Raw genomic sequence first — 9,642 nt, forward strand, 5'->3', positions numbered from 1 at the left:
AAAAATAACAAACATATAAAAGATTACTTTTCACAGGTTTTTACAAAGGAGGACACGGACAACATGCCCCACATGTCGACCTGTTCCTATCCAATTTTAAATAACTTTAGCATAACAAAGGCAGAAGTGTTAAAGGGACTAGGAGCTCTTAAAATAAACAAATCCCCTGGGCCGGATGAGATCCTCCCAATAGTACTCAAAGAAATGAAAGAAGTTATTTACAAGCCGCTAACCAAGATCATGCAACAGTCTCTTGACACAAGGGTTGTACCGACAGACTGGAAAATAGCAAACGTAATACCGATCCACAAAAAGGGAGACAAAACTGAACCAGGTAACTACAGGCCAATAAGCCTTACTTCTATTATATGTAAACTTATGGAAACTATAATAAGATCCAAAATGGAAAATTACCTATATGGTAACAATATCCTGGGAGACAGTCAGCATGGTTTTAGGAAAGGGAGATCGTGTCTAACTAATCTACATGACTTTTTTGAGGATGGAACATTGAAAATGGATAATTGCAAAGCATACGACATGGTTTATTTAGATTTCCAGAAAGCTTTTGACAAAGTCCTGCATAAAAGATTAATTCTCAAACTAAACGCAGTAGGGATTCAAGGAAATGCATGCACATGGATTAGGGAGTGGTTAACATGTAGAAAACAGAAAGTATTGATTAGGGGAGAAACCTCAAAATGGAGCGAGGTAACCAGTGGTGTACCACAGGGATCAGTATTAGGTCCTCTGCTATTCCTAAACTACATTAATGATTTAGATTCTGGTATAGTAAGGAAACTTGTTAAATTTGCAGAGGACACAAAAATAGGAGGAGTGGCAAACACTGTTGCAGCAGCAAAGATCATTCAAAATGATCTAGACAACATTCAGAACTGGGCAGACACATGGCAAATGAAATTTAATAGAGAAAAGTGTAAAGTATTGCATGCAGACAATAAAAATGTGCATTATAAATATCATATGGGAGATAATGAAATTGAAGAAGGAATCTATGAAAAGACCTAGGAGTTTATGTTGACTCAGAAATGTCTTCATCTAGACAATGTGGGGAAGCTATAAAAAAGGCTAACAAGATGCTTGGATATATTGTGAGATGTGTTGAATTTAAATCAAGGGAAGTAATGTTAAAACATTACAATGCAATTGTAAGACCTCACCTAGAATATTGTGTTCAGTTCTGGTCACCTTGTTACAAAAAGGATATTGCTGCTCTAGAAAGAGTCCAAAGAAGAGCAACCAGAATTATCCCTGTTTTAAAAGGCATGTCGTACGCAGACAGGCTAAAGGAATTGAATCTATTCAGTCTTGAACAAAGAAGACAACGCGGCGATCTGATTCAAACATTCAAAATCCTAAAAGGTATAGACAATGTCGACCCAGGGGACTTTTTGACATGAAAAAAGAAACAAGGACCAGGGGTCACAAATGGAGATTAGATAAAGGGGCTTTCAGAAAAGAAAATAGGAGGCACTTTTTTACACAGAGAATTGTGAGGGTCTGGAACCATCTCCCCAGTAATGTTGTTGAAGCTGAAACCCTGGGATCCTTCAAGAAGCTGCTTGATGAGATTCTGGGATCAATAAGCTACTAGCAACCAAACGAGCAAGATGGGCTGAATGGCCTCCTCTCGTTTGTAAACTTTCTTATGTTCTTATGTTCTTATATCTGTGGGGAGATCGTTCCACCACTGAGGGGCTAGGGGGTGGGGGGAATAGCGGCCTCTGGAGGTGAGGGGACAAAGGGTTGACACCATTACTCTGCGAGTAGAGGAGGAGCACAGAGATTGAGAGGTGCTGTAAAGAGTGATACAAGTGGAGGTAGTTGGATAGGTGAGATTAAAAACAAGTGTCTTGAACTGATTGCATGGAAAAAAGAGGAAGTGAGAACACCAGGTGAGCAGTGGAGTTCTGGATGAGCTGGAGGATGGATGCAGGGAGGCCGGCAAGGAGGGAGGTTGCAGAAGCCAAGTGACAGGAGGGCGGGACTCAGACAGGGGCTTTAGAGCTGCAACCCATGGTTGATATCATGATAATAATAATAATAATAATAATAATAATAATAATAATAATAATAATAATAATAATAATAATAATAATAATAATAATGGTGTTGGTGTTACTAGCATCATCACTTGCTCATTGATGCACAATAATTGAACTTGCTGTTTCATCTGCTTGCTCTTCACTCATTGATTCTCCCGAAATGAAAGCCAGCTACGCACAGTTCTGCACCACAAAGACTGAAGTGGAACTCCATTTCCTCTAATCCCTGTCCATCCATGTACAGTCAGCACCATTGATACATGAGATACAACTTCCTCTTTAGCTCAGTCTTATATCTGGATCTCCTCAGACAGCACAAGCTAAAGATGGGCGATTATGAATTAGAACATTTATTTGAAAACATGGACAACAACCAGCCGCCAAGCAGGAGCACAGCCGCACAGCAGCAGGGTAAGTAAAAATACACAATCTCAATGCTAGCAAGGGAATCCCCCATTTCTCTGTCTTTTTTCTTCTACTTTTCCCTAAGCCAGTGGTCTGCAACCTGTTTCCTGAAAAGCCCTGATCCAGCAGGTAGCACAGATATCTGTTAAATCATCGGTTTCTAAACACATTGAACAATTTAATTGTGATCAATTAAGTGGGTGATGTATTAAATAAAGTCATGTATTTATAAACAACCAGTCCTCTTCAGCCCTCAGTGAGCAGCCCTTAACTGAACAAGTTATTTGCTAAATTGATCAATAGCTTCCATGTGTTCCCAGTCTTTAGAAATGGGTGATTTAGGGTGACTTCTGAAAGTTACTGGATATGGGCTCTCCAGGAACAGGGTTGGAGACCCCTGCTATAAGCATTCAGAGCTTTGAAACATGGTAATGTTGTAAACTAATAAACCATCTGTAAGTCAGGGAAAGGTTTTATGAATGGCAAACTTGATTTGTTTATTCAAATTTTGTTTTATAATTCATTCCTTACGGACTTTTAAACAGGGTGATTCGTAGCTCCCAAATAAACATTTTGGACAGTTTTCATAACAATTTTTGCTTTATTTAATTTTACCTCTACACATGTTTATGATAAACACTTATCAGCTGTCAGGTACTGTACTTTTTTCCAGGTTAAACAATTGCCTGTGTTCCACAGAACACACACACAAGAAAAAGTCAAATATACATAGGATGTATTTCGTTGGTTTTGTGGATTTGCATTAATAATATATTCTAAAATATATATTTTTTTATATATGGGTAGCTCAACATAAGCACCTCCAGCCATCCATCCAGATCATCTTGGACAGTGCCCAATTAATCTGCTTATTTGCCTCCATTCTAATCCAATTATTACTACAATGTTCCTTTGCTTCAAATGTCTTCTCACTGCTCTTGTTTATACTAAACCCAGCCCTGTAATACATTCTTAGATGCAGCTGAGATGTGTTACTTTCACTTTCGTTTTCACTTCCCCTTTTCACACAGGATGTATCTTTGCTGGTCAGCAGATTTGTACCACTGTGTATGTATTTTGTACTTCATGAAAATCAGTTCTGTGACTTTAGGACTCTTCTACTTACCCTAGAAAAGCCTTGCTATGATCAGTATCATTTTATGCAACAAATGGGCCATTGAATGGGAGCTGGAACATTTTCTGAACATTTTATTGGTTCAAAATGAAGGACGAAGGTGCTCAAACTATTTAAATTCCATGAGGCATTACTGGGAGTGTTCTCTCTCCTCAGACTCCCGCCCTCCTGTGAGTGCTGCTGGCAAGGCCTCTTCATGGAGAAAGCCTCCACTGCTCCTCCTCCTAATCCTGTGCTGTCTCTTACTGGCTGCTGCCATCACCTCCCTGGCTGTCTATTGTGAGTACAACACACTGCTGTTTGTCTGCAGGGTTTCAACTGATTTAAAGTTAATGTTTAAATTGTTCAATTAAATAGTAAAGTGTGACGTTCAGCTTTTTTCTCACTTGAATACATTTTGACGTCCATGAAAGTGTTTTAAACATCTTCAATGACATCATAGGACACCATTATGAATGAAAAGCTTTTATTATCATTAATGGACTTGTGAAAGTAGCATTCAGATCCCAGTGTTTTGTAAGCAGTCTATGAGGTGCAGGCAGCGAATATCACTGTGTTTCAGATCCGATTTACCAGCTTTAAACTTGTACAGAACATGCTGGTTGAGTGCAATTGACTGAACTATAATTTGCAATTGTTGTTTTCTTTTGTTTTTTTTTACTATTTGCTTGTTTGCTTTTCTCAGACTCTAGAACTATAGAAGACCCTGGGAAATATACCAGGCTGTCCACAAATTATTCATCATTGCTGAATCAACTCCTGTGAAATCGGAAATCCTGAATAAATACTGCCCTCTCAAAGAAGTCTTTTCAATGGGTGTTGTGAATTATGTACAATCTTATTGGACCAGTTTAGAGTGCTTTTTCTCACGAGAATCAGCATTGCGCGGGCAGCAGTGTGGAGTAGTGGTTAGGGCTCTGGACTCTTGACCGGAGGGTTGTGGGTTCAATCCCCAGTGGGGGACACTGCTGTTGTACCCTTGAGCAAGGTACTTTACCTAGATTGCTCCAGTAAAAACCCAACTGTATAAATGGGTAATTGTATGTAAAAATAATGTAATATCTGTATAATGTGAAATAATGTATAATGTGATATGTTGTAACAATTGTAAGTCGCCCTGGATAAGGGTGTCTGCTAAGAAATAAATATAATAATTGGCTGGAAAAATCTCATAAAAAACTTGTGAGAAAAAGGCACTTATGTAAACTGACCCATTGCTATTATTACCACCATCAATAAGATATTGAAATGACAAGGACATAAGAGATATAACTCTAACTCTAATATAACTATCTATCTGATTAAAAAAGCAAACCCTGCTCTATTCATTAATTGGACAGGAGAGGAGATGCTGTCTTGCTATGTTGGAGGGGCTGCCCTGTTTCTTCTGATCCCTAGTTTCCCACTGCTTCTCTCTCTCATTCTGCAGAGCGAGTTTGTAAACTCTGCCAACAGGACTGGGAGCTGTTCAATGGAAAGTGCTACTTCATCTCAACTGATAAAATGAACTGGATCTCCAGCCGTGATAACTGCACGTCAATGGGAGCAGACCTGGTGATTATAGAGAGAGAGCAGGTATAAAATGTCAGCCATCATCTTTAATACTGGCTTGTATCTAAACCTCAGAAGTAGTTTTCAAAGTGAAATGTAAAAAGAAATAGAGAAGTGACATCAAAATTGGTCCTGGGTTACACCTACCCTGCTAGTTTTTGTTCCAACCGAGCTGCTCTCAATTACTTAATCGAATTTGCCTAATAACTTTTTATTATTTGTTTATTTAGCAGACGCCTTTATCCAAGGCGACTTACAAAGACTAGGGTGTGTGAACTATGCATCAGCTGCAGAGTCACTTACAATTACGTCTCACCCAAAAGACGGAGCACAAGGAGGTGAAGTGACTTGCTCAGGGTCACACAATGAGTCAGTGGCTGAGGTGGGATTTGAACCGGGGACCTTCTGGTTACAAGCCCTGTTCTTTAACCACTGGACCACACAGCCTCATTTTTAATTATTTTAAACAGTTGGAGATTTCAAGTTAGGTATACAATTTTATAAAGAACTTGAATTCTCCAACTTTTCATAAGCTACACAATTTAAAAAGTAAAATTAAGCAAGTTATTAGTTCAATTAGGTAACTGAGAGCAACTCAGTGGTTGGAAAAAAACCCAGTACGGCAGGCTGGGGGTCCTCCAGAAACAGGGACTCTGAGGTCACACACTGACATCATCAACACAAGACACTGTGATCTTTATAAACCCCCCACCACCACAGACAGGCTCTCATATAATCAGCTGAAACTTGTCATGTTTGTTTTTTGTTCAGCACTTCTTATACAATAAAATCAAGGCTACTAAGAATTTCTACTGGATTGGTCTGACTGACTTGGTTAAGGAAGGAGTCTGGCTCTGGGTGGACGGCACTCCTCTCAATGACAATGTGAAGTAAGAGTTCAATCTCATTTGGAAAACACTGCTGAGGATTGAAAAGGTTAATCAGAAAACAATCTCAGCAGGGGCGGCTCGTCATAAGAGGCTATGGAGGCTAAGCCTACCCATAATTTTGTAAAAGAAAAAGATTTTACCAATCACCTCTGTCGATCAAGTATACTGCATTTATATTGGCTATAGGACACAAGTATAACCTCTTTAGAGGCTAGCCAGTACCACTCTAAGGCTGTTATTTACTTGACCGGACTTGCCCCATTGGTCACGTATGGGTGCTCTCTTTAGAACGCTATTGGCTTTCAGTGAGGCCGGTCTCTGTGTTAATGAAGTAAGAGCTACAGGCTGCTTATGGTTTGGTTTGGTTTTTAAGCCTCCCCAGAGTCACGAGCCATTTCTCAATCTTATCATCTTCTAATGTCATGGTGTCATCCTAAATGGCATCCTCATCTCTTTCAGATACTGGTACACAGGAGTGGCTGATGACTGGACTGGGGAAGACCCAACTGGGGAGGATTGTGCTGTTCTTCATGACTTGGACGTTTCCTCTAAATCTTGGTCTGATCTAGCGTGCACAGTGCAAAAACACGGAAGAATTTGTGAAACCAATGCAGTGTCAATCAATATCTAAACCAATGTGGGTCTGTTTCCATTTCTCTCTCTCTATTTAGATGTGCAAACAAGCCAAAAAAGGAAAAACAAATCATATAAAGATACATATTTGAAATGAAACCAATGCTTTTATCAAGAAAATGTAGATTCAAATGTCACTTTGAGTTTGGGTTTACATTTCTGTACTATTCAGACCTCTTTCCTTTCTTTCCTACTAAGTATATTAGAAGCATAGGCTAGAATTCAAGCGAGAGAACAAAACACATGGCGTCTCGCCACCCTATATATTTAAATAAATAATAACATGGCCATGCCGTCATATTTACACATAAATCATAAAACACAAATCATAATGCAGGGGTGAAGGGCTATCCCCTTCTAAAAATAAACAAATACATTTGATTTTAAATAACAAAACTAAACTAAACAAATACATTTATGGAAGGGCTTTGCCCTGCCACTTTCCATGGGCAGGGCTCCTCGCCCTGTCACGTGGACAAAGGGGTTCCCTGGGACCAGGATTGAGAACCACTCTTCTGAGGCATATATTAGGCTGTTTTCAGAGAACTTTTGAATCCTCAGCAACCCACGGACCTGCCCAGTGGTGGTGACTACCTATGTTGTCTGAAGTGGACCCACCTCCTGTACCAGTTAAGCAGTGTGTGCTGGAAAGCCTTGTCAAAACATGGGTGAAGTAAGAGCGCAGTGGCACTGCACGAAAATAATGGTTTACAAACTTACTACATTTGTAAACCATTTGTAAACCTTAGGTTTGCAGGGGTTTACAATGTCATGGTAAACCATTTTGTAAACTGTTTGCATTAAGTTTACACATACTTATGTGAGTAAATGTTATGTTTACAGTGGCATTACTATTGACAGTAATTCATTGTGACGATTTTTTATCACTATACCATAAAAAGTGTTCATCGACATTACATGCATTGCCCATGGTATGCTCAGCAAAATCAACAAGTCATGGAAGGCATGACCTGTCCATCATGCTGAACGCTCTATGGGCAAACACATGAAATGTTCTATGGCCCGGGCTCACTCCTTCTCATCTCTTGTCCCTCATTTATGGTATCAGCTGCCCATAAGCATCAGGACAATGCCGTGTTTCACCACCTTCCGGTGTCTCCTCAATACCCACCTTGGATGGCTTAACAACTTCTCTTCCATTACATTAACTGATTTTACTTGGCTCTGTTGTTTCCTGAAGTGATTCAGTTTGTTAAGCTATAAGGATTGTTACTTTGTATCTTTGGGCCACATTAAAACAAAACTTTGACCCACACACTAATAGCAAACTACAAACCTGTATATGATGGCGTTTGTTCTTAGGAGTAGAGGAGTCATCTGACAAAAAACAAAACGGTCACTGCGTAAAGGTTTGTAGCTATTAGCAGGTGGGCCAAAGTTGTGTTATGACACTTTGTGTAATGTTGTATGTTTAACTACTTTATTTTAACAATAAAATATTAATTTTGAAATGAATAATAAGGGTGAAAAGACGTGTCAATTTAAAATTACCATTTTATAACAAACAGATCAGAAAGCCTGCAAAAAATTATTTATATGTTAAAAAGTAATGTTTATTTATAATATAAATATCAAATTACGGTCGCAAACAACATCAGCTTAATTTTGATAAGTCTCTTTCTCAACTTCAGTTACACACAAATTTTTTTTTTATTATAATTAATGATTTTAAAAATCTAATTATGATACACAGAAAAAAAGGGAACATGAATGAATCTCTTGCATAGTATGACAGATGTGCATCGACACATGCTCCTGATTCACAGAAAAGGAAACAAAAGATGTGTATAGAAGGCGAGTCACAGAAATAGTTGGTAGACCAGAGATGTATACTTACAATAACATAACCATAACAAAATGTTTATAAAGTCTCAAAATTGTAATGGAAGGAAAACAATAATCTAATAAATTGTAATTAGTGCAGTATATACATACAAATTAATAATGCATTATACAATGCTAAGCTTTTGTAGCTTTTTCCATTATCCAGTGTTTCACCTGGTTTGTAAGCATTAAAACTATTTTACTACAATGTTTCATTAATATCCAGTGAAATGATCCATATGATTTCTCTTCTAAAGTGGAGCAATGAAAAAAAGAAGCCAAGTTAGAAGCAACAATTGTGTGAATGTTGGGCCCCAGCACCTTTCCAATTGTGCCTATTTGCTTGATGCTTGACCAGGTTGCCCCAATTGCTTCTCCTAACTTGGGCTTTTGTGTTTGATATCACCCCTTTAAACGGCTGTTGTGTTTTTCTATCTTCTTTTTTTTTACATTGACAATTTTTGTTATAGATATATTATTATTGTGATTACACTGCCATACAAATACATTTACAGGCTGATTTAATACCAGTATGAATGTGGTGCTAATATGTTTATCTCATATTAACATTGTATTTACAATGTCTTTAGAAATGTATTCATATTGTGATAAATTGGCATTTTAATTGTGATTAAGGTATATTTAGAATATGTTATATACATGATTTAACATATTTAAAATGCATTAGCATGCTAAGAATATTGTTTTACTAATGTGTTGTCATTTGGTTTCAATTGTAATACTGAAGTAATTCTATATTACATAAAAATCGCATTAAAAATAAGAATTAAAACATGAATATTTCCAATAGGGATGAACTGTGTGCCTAAATACAACCTCAGGTGTCTGTTGCTTACAGTGTCCCAGTGGATTCATTTTGTTAATGATTTCTTTCCATGTTTCTTTTGATTTTTGTCCATGTGAAGTGTTAAGTAATATTTCCTGATTTTATTTTTTAATTTCATCTTTGTAGAGTTTTGTTTTCCTTTGTTTTTTGTGCATCAATGGTCTGCAGATGCACAGCTTGATCTGCCACCTCCTGCTTCTATCTGTTCAGTTGCCGGAAGGAAGTTCTAAATCATGGCTTTCGGTGTTGCAAATCCATTTATAATGATAT

General features: G+C 37.9%; 1 long non-coding RNA gene across 1 annotated transcript; it reads left to right on the forward strand.

Annotated features, from left to right (window-relative positions):
• Nucleotides 1-2,371: 2,371 nt before the first annotated feature.
• LOC117417046 (uncharacterized) lies at nucleotides 2,372-9,166 on the forward strand. Its single transcript, XR_009311273.1, has 4 exons — nucleotides 2,372-2,477; nucleotides 3,763-5,181; nucleotides 5,929-6,047; nucleotides 6,507-9,166. It is a non-coding gene; the product is annotated as an uncharacterized LOC117417046 (long non-coding RNA).
• The last annotated feature ends 476 nt before the right edge of the window (nucleotides 9,167-9,642 follow it).

The sequence above is a fragment of the Acipenser ruthenus genome, chromosome 40 (assembly GCF_902713425.1).
Source record: "Acipenser ruthenus chromosome 40, fAciRut3.2 maternal haplotype, whole genome shotgun sequence".
In the NCBI taxonomy this organism is placed as follows: Eukaryota; Metazoa; Chordata; class Actinopteri; order Acipenseriformes; family Acipenseridae; genus Acipenser; species Acipenser ruthenus.